The 12286-nt window shown below is 42.3% G+C and overlaps 1 protein-coding gene across 1 annotated transcript in view; it reads right to left on the bottom strand.

Moving 5' to 3' along the window:
• The window catches only part of LOC126212758 (serine/arginine repetitive matrix protein 2-like), a 629880-nt gene that overhangs the window by 245005 nt on the left and 372589 nt on the right, over positions 1-12286 (bottom strand). The gene's annotated exons all lie outside the window — the stretch shown is intronic.

Raw genomic sequence — 12286 nt, 5'->3', positions numbered from 1 at the left:
CGATTTTTACCCTCCACGCTGCCCTCCAATGCTAAATTTGTGATCCCTTGATGCCTCAAAACATGTCCTACCAAACGATCCCTTCTTCTAGTCAAGTTGTGCCACAAACTTCTCTTCTCCCCAATCCTATTCAATACCTCCTCATTAGTTATGTGATCTACCCATCTAATCTTCAGCATTCTCCTGTAGCACCACATTTCGAAAGCTTCTATTCTCTTCTTGTCCAAACTGGTTATCGTCCATGTTTCACTTCCATACATGGCTACACTCCATACAAATACTTTCAGAAACGACTTCCTGACACTTAAATCTATACTCGATGTTAACAAATTTCTCTTCTTCATAAACGATTTCCTTGCCATTGCCAGTCTACATTTTATATCCTCTCTACTTCGACCATCATCAGTTATTTTACTCCCTAAATAGCAAAACTCCTTTACTACTTTAAGTGTCTCATTTCCTAATCTAATGCCCTCAGCATCACCCGATTTAATTTGACTACATTCCATTATCCTCGTTTTGCTTTTGTTGATGTTCATCTTATATCCTCCTTTCAAGACACTGTCCATTCCGTTCAACTGCTCTTCCAAGTCCTTTGCTGTCTCTGACAGAATTACAATGTCATCGGCGAACCTCAAAGTTTTTACTTCTTCTCCATGAATTTTAATACCTACTCCAAATTTTTCTTTTGTTTCCTTTACTGCTTGCTCAATATACAGATTGAATAACATCGGGGAGAGGCTACAACCCTGTCTCACTCCTTTCCCAACCACTGCTTCCCTTTCATGCCCCTCGACTCTTATAACTGCCATCTGGTTTCTGTACAAATTGTAAATAGCCTTTCGCTCCCTGTATTTTACCCCTGCCACCTTCAGAATTTGAAAGAGAGTATTCCAGTTAACGTTGTCAAAAGCTTTCTCTAAGTCTACAAATGCTAGAAACGTAGGTTTGCCTTTTCTTAATCTTTCTTCTAAGATAAGTCGTAAGGTTAGTATTGCCTCACGTGTTCCAACATTTCTACGGAATCCAAACTGATCTTCCCCGAGGTCCGCTTCTACCAGTTTTTCCATTCGTCTGTAAAGAATTCGCGTTAGTATTTTGCAGCTGTGACTTATTAAACTGATAGTTCGGTAATTTTCACATCTGTCAACACCTGCTTTCTTTGGTATTGGAATTATTATATTCTTCTTGAAGTCTGTGGGTATTTCGCCTGTCTCATACATCTTGCTCACCAGATGGTAGAGTTTTGTCATGACTGGCTCTCCCAAGGCCATCAGTATTTCTAATGGAGTCTACTCCCGGGGCCTTGTTTCGACTCAGGTCTTTCAGTGCTCTGTCAAACTCTTCACGCAGTATCTTATCTCCCATTTCATCTTCATCTACATCCTCTTCCATTTCCATAATACTGTCCTCAAGTACATCGCCCTTGTATAAACCCTCTATATACTCCTTCCACCTTTCTGCCTTCCCTTCTTTGCTTAGAACTGGGTTGCCATCTGAGCTCTTGATATTCATACAAGTGGTTCTCTTCTCTCCAAAGGTCTCTTTAATTTTCCTGTAGGCAGTATCTATCTTACCCCTAGTGAGACAAGCCTCTACATCCTTACATTTGTCCTCTAGCCATCCCTGCTTAGCCATTTTGCACTTTCTGTCGATCTCATTTTTGTGACGTTTGTACTCCGTTTTGCCTGCTTCATTTACTGCGTTTTTATATTTTCTCCTTTCATCAATTAAATTCAATATTTCTTCTGTTACCCAAGGATTTCTATTAGCCCTCGTCTTTTTACCTACTTGACCATCTGCTGCCTTCACTACTTCATCCCTCAGAGCTACCCATTCTTCTTCTACTGTATTTCTTTCCCCCATTCCTGTCAATTGTTCCCTTATGCTCTCCCTGAAACTCTCTACAACCGCTGGTTCTTTCAGTTTATCCAGGTCCCATCTCCTTAAATTCCCACCTTTTTGCAGTTTCTTCAGTTTTAATTTGCAGTTCATAACCAATAGATTGTGGTCAGAATCCACATCTGCCCCTGGAAATGTCTTACAATTTAAAACCTGGTTCCTAAATCTCTGTCTTACCATTATATAATCTATCTGATACCTATTAGTATCTCCAGGATTCTTCCAGGTATACAACCTTCTTTTATGATTCTTGAACCAAGTGTTAGCTATGATTAAGTTATGCTCTGTGCAAAATTCTACAAGGCGGCTTCCTCTTTCATTTCTTCCCCCCAATCCATATTCACCTACTATGTTTCCTTCTCTCCCTTTTCCTACTGACGAATTCCAGTCACCCATGACTATTAAATTTTCGTCTCCCTTCACTACCTGAATAATTTCTTTTATCTCGTCATACATTTCATCAATTTCTTCATTATCTGCAGAGCTAGTTGGCATATAAACTTGTACTACTGTAGTAGGCATGGGCTTTGTGTCTATCTTGGCCACAATAATGCGTTCACTATGCTGTTTGTAGTAGCTAACCCGCACTCCTATTTTTTTATTCATTATTAAACCTACTCCTGCATTACCCCTATTTGATTTTGTATTTATAACCCTGTAATCACCTGACCAAAAGTCTTGTTCCTCCTGCCACCGAACTTCACTAATTCCCACTATATCTAACTTTAACCTATCCATTTCCCTTTTTAAATTTTCTAACCTACCTGCCCGATTAAGGGATCTGACATTCCACGCTCCGATCCGTAGAATGCCAGTTTTCACGTAATACGTGGGAAATAATCAGGCTGGCTTTGTGATCGGACTGAAGAGTTCCTGGCAAAGCATGTAATTCTTGATGCAGATAAATCTTCAGATGTAAAAATACAGGGTCCGGCATAAAAAACTCCCCGATTACAAAGTAACGTGCAGCGGACAGTAGAAGGAGCAGAGTGGTGGGGGGCGCGTCGTTAAGTAGCTGCCTACGTGCCGTTTTCAGTGTACGCCATGGCGTGGTCTGGTGAACATCGTGCCTTCGTAGTGGAAGATTTTATTCAAAATGGCGAATCGCCTATTAATACTCAACGTGCTTTTCGCGTTCGCTTTGCGCTCGGACGACGGGACCCTGTTCCCGATAAGAAAACAATTTATTCTCGGGTTGCTAACTTTCGTGAGACAGGTTCCGCATTAAAAAGGAAACCACCTGGACGACCACGGACTGCAACAGGCCCCGGAAATGTTGATGCAGTTAGAGCTTCAGTTCAACAATCTCCTCGACGATCCGCTAAAAAGCATGCGGCAGCATTACGGATATCTGATCGAAGTGTGAGAAGAATCTTGCATCGAGATCTTAAAATGCATCCTTACAAAATTGTAACTACGCAGGAACTGAGTGAACGAGACTGTGGTGTCCGTGTAAGTTTGTGCCAAGACCTTCTTCGGAACATTCGTCCCAACGATATTGTGATTTTTTCTGATGAAGCACACTTTCACCTTGCCGGAACAGTGAACAGCCAAAATTGCAGGTACTGGTGTGAACACAATCCCCAAGAACTTCATCAACGACCACTTCATAGCCCTAAAGTAACAGTATGGTGTGCTGTTTACAATTCCGGAGTGATCGGTCCTTACTTTTTCGAAGAAAATGACAGAAATTTAACCGTCAACAGTGAACGCTATTGTGCCATGGTCCGCGACTTTCTCCAACCGCAACTAAGGGAGCTTTTTGGTGAAATAGAGAACGTGTGGTTCCAGCAAGATGGTGCTACAGCCCACACAGCGCGGCAGTCACTGGCATTGGTGAAGGAAATGTTTCCTGGACATGTGATCTCGTTGCGTGGAGACATTGGCTGGCCCCCACGATCGCCGGACTTAACGCCCTGTGATTTCTTTCTTTGGGGCTATTTAAAAGCAAAAGTTTATGAACAACGTCCACAATCTTTACGAGCCCTGAAAGAAGCAATTACACAAGAGGTTGAAGCTATTCCACCTGAAATGACTCAAAGAGTAATGAATAACTTCAGGGAAAGACTCAATCAGTGTGTCGACAGTGCAGGAAGCCATTTAAGGGATGTTTTATTTAAAAAGTAAGACCATAAGAGTATTTTCTAAAATGGCATAATATGTACTTTTATTTAGTATAAATAAAATTGTTCTACCTTATTTGGTTTTGTTTTTATTAGCTTTCCTTAAAGGGGAGGTTTTTCTGCCGGACCTTGTAACTACCGGTGTACGGCAACACAGTGTTTCAGGACTATTACTTTACACAACACATATAGCTGACCTGATGGATAATGCGTGAAGCTTCGTGAGGTCGTTTGTGAATAATGCTATTGTTTATAGATTTGCAATGCCAGAAAATTAAAGATGCTGGAAGACCTGCACAGGATCAACGCCAGCTGCAAAATTGGCAGTTGACCTTTAGTGTAATCAATTGAAACATACGAGGAGTGTTCAAAAAGTAGGCTTACTTTGCAACTTGTGCGAGCAAAATACATTCGATTATCAATCCTTCTTTTTTTTTGTTATGCTGGTACACATGTCTCGAACCTATGTTCACAGTTTCAAGTGTACAGCAAACTTTGTTTGTGTTTGACAGATAGAAATGTTAGACGCGTTTTAGTGTGCTTGGCGATTTTCGATTACTACAAAAATGGACCATTTGCATCAAATTTTGTGTAGAAAATGGAATCAAGTGCTCTAAAACACTTGAGATGTCGATAGTGGCATACGGTGAGGCTGCTCTAAGTGAAAAAAATGTTTATGAGTGGTACAAGCTCTTCCGAGATAGCCGAGAACATGGCAATGAGAAACCTCGGTCTGGATATCCCAGCAACACCAACAACAGATGATAATGAAGCTGTGAAGAAAATTGTTTTGAAAAATGATCAAATTACCATAAGAGAATTTGCTGAGGATGTTGGAATAATAGTCGGCTCCTGTCATACAATTTTTTTTTTATATTTCGGGCACGAGACATGTGTCAGTGAAGTTTGTTCCAAATCTTCTCAATTTTGATCAGAAGAACTGTCGCATCGGTATCGCTCAGGAGCTCTCGAATAACATCAGTGATGATCCAGATTTGCTCAAAAACACGGGTTTACAGTTATGACGTCGAAACCAAAGCCCAATTGTCGCAATGGAAACGTCCCGGACAGCCAAGAGCGAAAAAAGCATGCCAAGTTCGATCAAATGTCAAAGTTTTGCTCACTGTTTTTTTTAATTACCATGGCGTAGTGCACATGAATTTTTGCCTCAAGGTCGTACGGTCAATAAGGAGTATTATCTCGAGTTTATGTGCTGTTTTTGAGAAGCAACACACAAAAAACATCCAGAATTGTGGAAAAATAATTTATGGCTTTTGGCAGAGGATACAATGCACCTCCTCATTCACTATTGCTTGTGAGAGATTTTTTGGCCAAAAACAACATGACAGTCATACCTCAGTCACCATATTCACCAGATTAGGCCCCCTGCAACTTTTTCCTGTTCCCAAAACTGAAGAGGCCTATGAAAGGACGAAGATTTTCAATGATTGAGGAAATAAAATCTGCATCACTGGAATTACTCGAGGCTATACCAAAAAGTGCTTATGAGAAGTGCTTCGAGGATTGGAAGAAGTGTTGGTACAAGTGTATTGTTTCTGACAAGGGAACCTCCCCATCGCATCCCCCTCAGATTTAGTTATAAGTTGGCATAGTGGATAGGCCTTGAAAAACTGAACACAGATCACTCGAGAAAACAGGAGGAAGTTGTGTGGAACTATGAAAAAGATAAGCAAAATATACAAACTGAGTAGTCCATGCGGAAGATATGCAACATCAAGGATACTACGACCTCCGGAGTGCCGTGGTCCCGTGGTTAGCGTGAGCAGCTGCGGAACTAAAGGTCTGTGGTTCAAGTCTTTCCTCGAGTGAAAAGTTTAAGTTTCTATTTTCAGACAATTATTATCTCCGTCCAATGTGAGTGATGGGAGTGATTATCACATCCACAAGAAATCCTAAATCGGGCAAGGTAGAAGAATCTTTTTACCCATTCGCCAAGTGTACAAGTTAGGTGGGTCGACAACATATTCCTGTCATGTGACGCACATGGCGTCACCAGTGTCGTATAGAATATATCAGACGTGTTTTCCTGTGGAGGAATTGATTGACCTATGACCTTGCGATCAAATGTTTTCAGTTCCCATTGGAGAGGCACGTCCTTTCGTCTACTAATCGCACGGTTTTGCGGCGCGGTCTCAAAATACAGACACTAAACTTATTAGAGTGAACAGAGACGTCAATGAACAAACGGACAGATCATACCTTTGTGAAAATAAAGAAAGTAAACTTTTCACTCGAGGGAAGACTTGAACCAAGGACCTCTCGTTCTGCAGCCGCTCACGCTAACCACGGGACCACGGCGTTCGTGAGCTTAGAGTATCCCTGATGTTGCATATCTTTCACATGGACTACTCAGTTTAAATATTTTGCTTACTTTTTTCATAGTTCCACACAACTTCTTCCTGTTTTCTCGATTGAGCTGTGTTCCATTTTTCAAGGCCTATCCACCGTGCCAACTTATAACTAAATCTGAGGGGGGGGGGGGGGGGGGTGCGATGGGGAGGTTCCCTTGTGAGGGGGGTTACTTTTAAGGAAACAACATGAATTTCAATGAATAAATAAATATTTTTTCATAAAAATGTGAAGTCACCTTACTTTTTGAACAGACCTCATATTGCACATAAATAAATGGAAAGAGCCTTTATTGTTTCATTGTATTATTGCAGAACAGTCACGGGAAGCACTCATATCCATTAAGTATAATAATACGTAACCCACTTCCAAACCATAACCAAGAGTATGCATATGGATTGATCTACGGTAGCAAAGGTAGGTGCTAGACTGAAATTCATTGGAAGAATTCTCAGAAAGTGTAGTCCATCCATGAAAGAGGCAGCCTAGAAAACCCTTCTTTGACCAATACTTTAATATCGCTCGTCAGTGTGGGACCCTTAGCAGAGAAAATAAATTTATTGCACAACTTGATTAAAAAATGGGATTGGTTAGGAGAAATCATCCTGAAGCAGAGATGAATGAAGTAAGCAGGTTCAAATGGATGTAGTCTGCAGAAGCTATTCAGAGATGAAGTGGCTTACACAAGACAGAGTAGCACGAAGAGCTGCATCAGACCATTCTTTGTACTGAAGACCACAGCACCAACATTGCAACAATGGGAGACAAACTGTAGATTCTCATATTCCACTGGCAGAATTGTCCCGTAACACATTCGCCTTTGTAACTTCAGAATCTGTCAGTTGAGAACCTTCATTTAACATCTGAATTTGATGCATTTCTCTCCCCTAGATCATCCCAGAGACTGAGTTATCATCGTTGTATACAGGGTGCTACAAAAGAGGTACGGCCAAACTTTCAGGCAACATTCCTCACACACAAATAAAGAAAAGATGTTATGTGGACATGTGTCCGTAAACGCTTAATTGCCATGTTCATTTTAGTTTCGTCAGTATGTACTGTACTTCCTCGATTCACCGCCACACATGTGGGCTCACGAGAATCCGCATGCAATTGTGCAGTCACGTCATCAACACAGATTTTCTGTGAACGTTTGGGCAGGCATTGTTGGTGATGTCTCGATTGGGCCCCACGTTCTTCCACCTACGCTCAATGGAGCACGTTATCACGATTTCATACGGGATACTCTACCTGTGCTGCTAGAACGTGTGCCTTTACAAGTACGACACAACATGTGGTTCATGCACGATGGAGCTCCTGCACATTTCAGTCCAAGTGTTTGTACGCTTCTCAACAACAGATTCGGTGACCGACGGATTGGTAGAGGCGGACCAATTCCGTGGCCTCCACGCTCTCCTGACCTCAACCCTCTCGACTTTCATTTATGGGGGCATTTGAAAGCTCTTGCCTACGCAACCCCGGTACCAAATGTAGATACTTCTTCGTGCTTGTATTGTGGACGGCTGTGATACAATACGCCATTCTCCAGGGCTGCATCAGCGCATCAGGGATTCCGTGCGACGGAGGGTGGATGCATGTATCCTCGCTAACGGAGGACATTTTGAACATTTCCTGTAACAAAGTGTTTGAAGCCACGATGGTACGTTCTGTTGCTGTGTGTTTCCATGATTAATGTGATTTGAAGAGAAGTAATAAAATGAGCTCTAACATGGAAAGTATGTTTCTGGACACATGTCCACATAACATATTTTCTTTCTTTGTGTGGGAGGAATGTTTCCTGAAAGTTTGGCCGTACCTTTTTGTAACACCCTGCAAACACTCTACAATTAATGTACGTGAACACTATCTATCAAATTTCAGGGTTGTCTAGGAAAACTTTTTGAGTATTTTGGTATAAGCGATGTGTGGTCTCCAGGGGCTTGTCAGAGAGTAATTATGATTCATTCATTCTTGTTGCATTATCCCACATGACCTTGGTTTCTGTGAAATATACTACGTGATCAAAAGTATTGGACACCCCCAAAAACATACGTTTTTCATATTAGGTGCATTGTGCTGCCAATTACAGCCAGGTACTCCATATCAGTGACCTCAGTAGTCATTAGACATCATGAGAGAGCAGAATGGGTGCTCCGTGGAACTCACAGACTTCGAATGTGGTCGGGTGACTGGGTGTCACTTGTGTGATACGTATATCTGTACATGAGATTTCCACACTCCTAAACATCCCTAGGTCGACTGTTTCTGATACGATAGTGCAAACGTGAAGGGACACGTACAGCACAAAAGCGTACAGGCCGACCTCGTCTGTTGGCTGACCGAGACCGCCAACAGTTGAAGAGCACTGTAATGTGTAATAGGCAGACATCTATCCAGACCGTCACACAGGAATTCCAAACTGCATCGGGATCCACTGCAAGTCCTATGACAGTTAGGCAGGAGGTGAGAAAATGGATTTCATGGCTGAGCGGCTGCTCATAAGACACACATCACACTAGTAAATGCCAAATGATGCCTCACTTGGTGTAAGGAGCGTAAACAATGGGCGATTGAACGGTCCTATGACAGTTAGGCAGGAGGTGAGAAAATGGATTTCATGGTTGAGCAGCTGGTCATAAGACACACATCACGCTGGTAAATTCCAAACGATGCCTCGCTTGGTGTAAGGAGCGTAAACAATGGGCGATTGAACAGTGGAAAAATGTTGTGTGGAGTAAGGAATCAAGGTACACAATGTGGCAATCCGAGGGCAGGATATTGGTATGGCGATTCCTCGGTGAATATCATCCGCCAGCGTGTGTAGTGCCAACAGTAAAATTCATAGGCTGTGGTGCTATGGTCTGGTTGTGTTTTTCATGGAGGGGGCTTGCAACCCTTGTTGTTTTGCATGGCACTATCATAGCACAGGCCTACATTGATGTTTTAAGTACCTTCTCGCTTCCCGCTCTTGAAGAGCAATTTGGGGATGACGATTGTGTCTTTCGACACGATCGAACACCCATTCATAATGCACGGCCTGTGGTGGAGTGGTTGGACACTAATAACATCCTTGTAATGGACTGGCCTGCACAGAGTCCTGACCTGAATCCTATAGAATATCTTTGGAATGTTTTGGAATGCCAACTTCATACCAGGCTTCACTGATCAACATCGACACCTCTCCTCAGTGCAGCACTCCGTGAAGAATGGGTTGCCATTCCCCCAGAAACCCTCCAGGACCTGACTGAAACTATGCCTGCAAGACTGGAAGCTGTCAACAAGACTGGGGTGAGCCAACACCGTATTTGATTCCAGCGTTACCGATGGAGGGCGCCACGAACTTTTAAGTCTTTTTCGGCCAGGTGTCCGGATACATTTGATCACATGGTGTAGCTACACTACAGTGAAATAGACCATACTATGCAATCACCAATACTTACAGGACGAAACACAGATTAATGCAGCAACCCTAAGAGGGACGCGAATGTGGTGTGACGTGTTGGTGTCATTGCAGGAACAGCTCAAAATACAGCAATAGCACCACTGTGCCATTCTTCCACTGCACACAACGTCTAAATTGTACAATTATATGTTATGCTTTTATTTGGTATTGGCCAATTTCAACCCCATGGTCTTTATCTAATACTTGCATGAAAGTGGTCATAAGCGCAACATACATGAAAAACAAGCAAATATTGGGAAGAATGCCAACACGTGTTCCAGCCAGTGTCATCAAGCCGTGGCATATACGAGGGCCGTTCAGAAAGTAACCTCCGGTTGATTTAAAAAAATACACCAAGTTAAATAAAAATATTTTAATATATACATCTTACAACTACATCTTTGCACTATTTTTCTACATAGTCTCCATAGCGATTGAGGCACTTATCGTATCTCTTCACAAGCTTTGAAATTCCTTCTGCATAAAAATCACCCGCTTGTGCCTCGAGCCAGCCTGTGACCGCATCTTTGAGCTCTTCGTCGTCATCAAACCGCTGTGACCCGAGCCATTTCTTCAAATGCATGAAGAGGTGATAATCACTTGGCGCCAGGTCTGGGCTGTAAGGTGGATGGTTGATAACGTCCCACTTGAAGGACTCGAGAAGGGCCGTTGTTCTGCGAGCAGAGTGAGGACGGGCGTTATCGTGCAAAAAAACGATACCGGAAGTCAGCATACCACGTCGTTTGTTCTGTATAGCCCGTCGTAACTTTTTTATTGTTTCACAGTACACGTCTCGATTAATGGTCGTACCACGTTCCACGAATTCAACCGACAACACCCCTTTGGCATCCCAAAACACCGTTGCCATCAGTTTTCTGGCAGAAAAATCTTGCGAGGCTTTTCTCGGTTTGGTAGGCGAATTTGAATGTGCCCACATCTTTGATTGTTCTTTTGTCTCAGGGTTCACGTACTTAATCCAGGTTTCGTCACCGGTCACGATTCTGTTTAACAATGGTTCTCCTTCGTCCTCATAACGTGACAGAAAGTCTAATGCAGAGGCCATTCTTTGAGTTTTGTGGTGGTCGGTAAGAATTTTGGGCACCCATCGTGCACAGAACTTACGGTAACCCAATCTTGCTGTCACTATCTCGTACAAGAGAGTCTTAGAAATCTGTGGAAAACCAGTAGACAACTCCGACATTGAGAAACGTCGATTTTCACGAACTTTTTACATCAACTGTCTGAACGAGTTCGTCAGTCACCAATGATGGTCTACCACTCCTCTCTTCATCATGAACGTTTTCTCGTCCACTTTTAAATAAACGTACCCATTCACGGACAACTCCTTCACTCATAACTCTCGGTCCGTACACGGCACAAAGCTCACGATGAATAGCTGCTGCAGAATATCCTATGGCTGTAAAAAACCTTATGACAGCACGCACTTCACATTTGGCGGGGTTTTCTATTGCAGCACACATTTCAAACTGCCACAAAAACTAAACTAGCGCAGGTACGACGTTCACTCGACCACGGCTTGATGCCGACTGACCTGTTGAGTGCGTGAACGCACAGATGGCGTCGCTACTCCCCCCACAACCCGCACTGTGACCAATCGGAGCTTACTTTCTGAACCGCCCTCGTAGTTCACAGGCTGATTGGATCATGCCTCAGCATTCTTTTCAGAATTCAATTTTTGGACTTCACATATTTTCTACAAATAGTAGATGTCTATAGACCACTTACATGCAAGTACTTGATAGTGACCATGAGGTTAAAATTGGCCAGTAACAGATAAAAGTATTACATATAGTTTCTGTGTCAGCTGAAACATATCTTCACGTAAACATTACGCGACTGATTGTTTTTCCTACTCATATGAGGTAACTTACATTTTTACACATTTAGAGCAAGCTGCCATTCATCACATCAAACAAAAATTCCGTCCATTGATGTATCAGAGGATTGTGCTGCTCAGAGACGTAGACCAATGTAATGCAGCCCAGTTACTATGACTGAAATGTGCAAGTTTGTTCTAGAAAGGCTGACCACCATGCTTTGTAACATTGTATTTTAGCCAATTCTCAAAGAGTGTAGAGGGAAAATACTATTGAGGATATTATTTTTCCTACAGACTTCTAGTGCGCATTTCTGAAGTTACACAGTGACATTGTTTAAGACTTACATTGACACCTATTATTCTGATGAGTCAGTATAGTTACGAGGCATAATGTAAATGTCAGTGTCAAGTACTATTGTAGGACATGACATACAAAACCAGTACACAACACAGTACATGCTGTATACTTCATATTTGTGATTTCTCTCTCAAGTACTTTCATTATCTTTCAGTTTTGCATTGATACTTCAGCATTTTGATTGGTTTTCAGGGATATTTCTTTCATTTGTAATTTCAATCTACTGATTGGAAAAATTATTAGCTACCTGT

The sequence above is a fragment of the Schistocerca nitens genome, chromosome 11, assembly GCF_023898315.1.
Source record: "Schistocerca nitens isolate TAMUIC-IGC-003100 chromosome 11, iqSchNite1.1, whole genome shotgun sequence".
Lineage (NCBI taxonomy): Eukaryota > Metazoa > Arthropoda > Insecta > Orthoptera > Acrididae > Schistocerca > Schistocerca nitens.
Note: the sequence above shows the minus strand (reverse complement) of the source record. Positions and strands in the feature narration are given on the sequence as shown.